The 4,887-nt window shown below is 52.7% G+C and overlaps 1 protein-coding gene across 1 annotated transcript in view; it reads left to right on the plus strand.

Moving 5' to 3' along the window:
* LOC112952751 (homeobox protein engrailed-1-like) overlaps nt 1-4,887 on the plus strand; it is a 13,186-nt gene that overhangs the window by 5,108 nt on the left and 3,191 nt on the right. The gene's annotated exons all lie outside the window — the stretch shown is intronic.

The raw sequence follows: 4,887 nt of genomic DNA on the forward strand, positions 1-4,887 counted from the left end.
AGAAAGAAAGAAAGAAAGAAAGAAAGAAAGAAAGAAAGAAAGAAAGAAAGAAAGAAAGAAAGAAAGAAAGAAAGAAAGAAAGAAAGAAAGAAAGAGGACACCAATATTACTGCTCAGAACAGCAAAGAGACTTTTCTCTCGCCTTCCCCAGAAACTTCCACGGGATATTTTTGTTTCCGATCCCTCATGGGATCCCTTGTGGGAGAGGGCTGAGGAAGAGAAAAATGAAATGAATAAAATTAAAGGTCTCCCTTCGCTGGGTCGCCGAGAGCCGGGCCGCGCCGCCGGCCGGGCGGGCGTCCCGGTCCAGCTCCGCGCCCGGCCGCGGCCGCGGGGGCTCCGGCCGGGCTGCGGCACCGCGTGCGGAGCGACCCCGCAGCTCCTGCCCCAGCGCGGCCTCCAGCCGAATAAAAGCAGCCCCTTCCTTCCCCCCTGCCCGCTCCCCGCGCTCGGGCACGCCGAGGCTGGGAATTCCCGAGGTATAAACCGGTGCCCCGAAAAAGTTTCGACCCGGGCCGTTTCCAATACCTATTTACCAACGAATTACACTGCTATTATTGCTCTCAATGAAGACTGAATCCCCAAGCGATAATTGAATTAGTCTATTGAAGAGACTGTCAGGTACAATGACGTGGTATATCCCGCGCATTTCCCAGGGTCTATAGGCTTTGGGGACCCGGAATGTATAGTCTGACCTTACAGCTCATAATAATAATGCTGCACTTGTAGCAGAAATCTATTCGTATTCACTTTTAACAAAACCGCTGGTCAGCCAGTCCCTGTAGGAAGGATGAAATCTATTGTATTAGAACAACTCATTTATGTCCTTCAGCAAAGGCCCCAATGAGATCTGATCTAGACCTAGAAATAGGATTACCACAGCGTATATTAACCACGTTTCTATACTTCCTTTTTCCTATAAGGGCACTGAGAAAAAAATATATATAAAGATTTTTGATCCGATTTCAAATTTAATTTTGACTTGAAACCCCTTTCTGGAAGAAAAGAAAAGAAAAGAAAAGAAAAGAAAAGAAAAGAAAAGAAAAGAAAAGAAAAGAAAAGAAAAGAAAAGAAAAGAAAAGAAAAGAAAAGAAAAAGAAAAAGAAAAAGAAAAAGAAAAAGGCAAAACGGTCTTTCCCGACGGTGGGCATTGTGTGGTGGGGACAAAGCGGTCGCGCTGCCCGCGCCCCGACGGGACCGGCCACGTCCTCTCCGGTCCCTTCGGCCGCCTCAGAGCATCTTTCCCTCCGCGGTTTGATTTTTTTTTCCCCCCTCCTTCGTCCCTCCAGGGTTGCGGACCTCGTTGCCAGCCCCTCCGCCTGACAACGCGCACCTGGAGGAGGATGCCCAGAGCATTAGCGCCCATCCACGGCACTTCCGAGGGGCGCGGAGCCGCCCGCCCGGCTCCCGGCGAGCAGAGCCGCCTCCCGCGAGCACCTGGGGGCTGCGGAGGCTCCGGCGGCTCCGCGGGGCTGCGGCGGCCCCGACGGCAGCGGCGCGCGGGGCGGCCCCGACGGGCGCCTCGACACCCGCAAGTCKCAGAGGGAACTTTTCCCTAACAATGGATTTCCCCCCCTCGCTTCTTTTTCAAACCCTCTGCCCTCAAGACGCAATGTAGACATATCACCTCGATTGCTGTAGCTATCTGCAAGCCGCAGTGTAATATTTATCTATCTATTTAGATAGGAACGGTGGCGGCGAAAAAAAAATATCCAGCCTGAAAATATACTTCGTCTTTTCCTTTAACCCCTCCTCATTCATCCAGCCGCTCCCCCACCCTCTCCATACACAAACCTACTCAATTTATAGCGAAGCCTTTAAAATCCAGAACAGTTTCCAGAAGAAGGGAGGACTCCGGATGAAATCCACCCCCCCGCGCACACAAACACACCCGCATCGCTCTTCCGCACCCCCCCCCAGCGCACACGACGGCAAATTAAATAGTTAAAAGCTTCGATTTCTCTCTCTCTCCCTTTTGTTACCCAATTTTGGAACATTTAAGGATGGGTGTGTGTATTGTATTCAATAATAAAAGCTATAGGGCCGCCAGGACATTTATCATCCTATTACTGTAACAAATCCGGGCTCCCAATACATGAAAGGTAAAATGAATTACCGACGTTAAGCCGTCAATAAAGTCATTTCTGTAAATGGTGTCTCCGAAGGACTGCAGCATTATTCAACTAGCTTTATCAGCAGCTGGGAAATTACGTGAAGAAGCTCGCAGCGTGTAATATGGCCCTGCTTACTTTGATTAAGCGTCTTGCCAGGGAATAGTGACAGTGCTTTTGACCAGGTTTTATTCGCCGTCCTGTGATGAACGCCAAGCTGATCAGGCGGAATGAAGAGTAATTAAAACCTATAAATTATCTTTTGCAGGCCTTCTCAAGGCGTCTCTTGCAGGAGAGATAAGGCAGCGAGCCCCCATTTACAGCGCTGAAAGGGACCGCGGCTCACAAAGGCTACGTGGCTAAATGGGATATTGATAGTGTCCTAATTAGAATTTAATTAAGTACCCACGCTCGCTTTTGGGATAAAGATTTCAATTTTGCTAACTTAAATATAAATAAACCCAATTTCGGTGCGGGTAAATGATATGATATTGTGAATGCGGGGGGGAGGAATGCTGAGGGGTGGTATGTAACATTCATTTAATTGCGGATGGAGCTCTTGATTCCTGCAGTGATTGTGTTATGCCGGCTATTATTTTAGAAGATTATTGTGTGGCTGGAGGTAACAATCCGGTAACGTCCCCCCTGCCCGGAAAAGCGCCGGGGGTGCCTGGAAGGTGCGTGCGTGGACACCCGGCGCGACCGCCGCCTTCCCGGGCACCAGGGAAGGAATRAAACTCCACCGAGAGGTGAGCGAGGGCCGAGAGACTGGAGTCAGTGTCTACATTGCAAGTCTCAACCAAACGGATTGGATTTATTATTGTTGTTGTTGTTATTATTATTATTGCTGTTGTTGTTRTTATTGGCTTGCGCACGGGCGGAGAGCAGGGCCGCGGCAGAGCACGACCCCACGGGACAGCCCCGCTCCTCAGGGCGCGGGGCTCGGCGAGGGGGACCCTGAGGTCCCCGGTTACGTCAAATGGAGAGAGAGAGAAAAAAAAAAAAAAAAAAAAGGCAGGGAAACAGGGAAAGACCCTCTGCGCGGCCGCGGGAAGGCGCGGGCGGCCTCGGCGGAGGCTGCACGGCAGCAGGTGGGGGCTGCACTGGGGCACCCTCTGCCCTGCAGAAAGTGAGGGGCAGCAGCGGCCCCCGCACTGGACCCGGGTCCCCCCCCACGTGCACCCCGATATTTAGGCTTCCCCTTGCCAGGAGGGAGCAACGAGCCGAGCGCGCGGCCGCTCTGGAAGCATCCGGGCCGCTGGGGACACAGGCAGCGCCCGGTGACAACTTGGCCCGTCTCCTCTTGCGGCCCTCTGCGCAGGGCGCTTAAAGCAGCGCGGAAGCGGAGCTTGAGTTTTTCGTCAATTAATTTTCAAAAAGCTGGAAAAAAGCCTTATTTTCCTTCTCCCGTGAAAAAATCCAATTTCGCGGCTGCTTCAACACGGCCTGAGGTGCTCGCTCTGAGCTGTGAGGGAAAAATACACAGGCTAGGAAGAAGCAGAATACAGAAAGCCTCAAATTGAGGCAACACAAACAAATAAACAAACATAAGAAACAACAGCAACAACAGCAAAAGCGACACAATACGAATTCATCTGTATACTGGCGTTTGATCTGCTTCTTACTCCAGAAAAAAAAAAAAAAAAAAAAAGCAAAACAAACCAAAACAGAATAAAGCAGCACAGCAGTCACAACTTTAAGCCCAACTCACCCTCGCAGTAGCTCCTACGACTATATATAGAGAGATTCGTTTTTATTCTTCCATCAAAGTTTCAGTCCAAAGTAACCCCCCCACCCGCGGCAGACACAGACACCCGCCTCGGACACGCGCGGCCGCCCCTTCCCTCCCGACCCCGCGCGGCCGCGCAGGGACCGCGCCCGGCGCGCTCCKCAGAGAGAGCGGCCCTGGGGGGTTGTTTTGGGGGGGAGACCGTCAGGGACGGAGGGAGGGAAGAAGGCAGGAAAGCGGATGGGGCCGCCGCTGCGCCGGCCGCCGCCTCGCGTGGGCGCTGGGAGCGTGCGCGGGATTTGCGCGGCGGGCAGCGGAGCGGCTCGGGGGATGTGCGCGCGGCGCGGTGCTGCGCGGTGCGGCGCGGTGCGGTGCGCGGAGCTGCGCGGGGGGCGGCGGCGCGCGCGGCGCAGCGTGCGCGCTCCCCCCCCAGCCCGCCCCGTCCCCACGCGTTATTTATCCGCGCGGCTCCGCGCGCGCCCATTGGGCGCCGTCACGGGTGTCAGCGGCCGCGGCGGCGCCTCATTGGCCGCCTCCACGTGCGGGGCCGCCTCACGTGCTTCCGGTGCGAGTGAAAAAAGTGCGGTGAGGGATTTTTTAGGGAGAGTTTGTTGCAAAGATCGGAGCTGTCAGAGATTTGCTTTAAAAATTATATATATATTTCTATATAAAAAAATAACTCGGGCGCCGTGCAAGCTGGCGATTAAAGGCTGTGGCGAGCACGGTCTGCGGCAGAGCGGAGCATGACACGCGGGGCAGCGCAGACCTGCCGAATTTGTAGGAAGATGGGTAGATTTTAAAGGTTTTTTTTTTAGGGGGGAGCTTTTTTTGGGGGGGAGAGACCGCGTTGTTGTTGCATATTTTTTTTTACGCAGTGGTGGACATATAAACTGCTCGTGAAAAGCGGGGACTAAGCCTTCGAGCTTCTCCCCAATTTTTTTTTTTTTTTTTTTTTTTTTGGATCCATAGGTTTTTTTTTCCGTACGAGGCGGAAAAAAATCTCAGCTCCGACCCAACAAGTGGATTTTATTCTTTTTCTCATTTTTT

Source organism: Nothoprocta perdicaria, unplaced genomic scaffold (genome assembly GCF_003342845.1).
Source record: "Nothoprocta perdicaria isolate Ctin4 unplaced genomic scaffold, notPer1 scaffold_408, whole genome shotgun sequence".
NCBI lineage: Eukaryota > Metazoa > Chordata > Aves > Tinamiformes > Tinamidae > Nothoprocta > Nothoprocta perdicaria.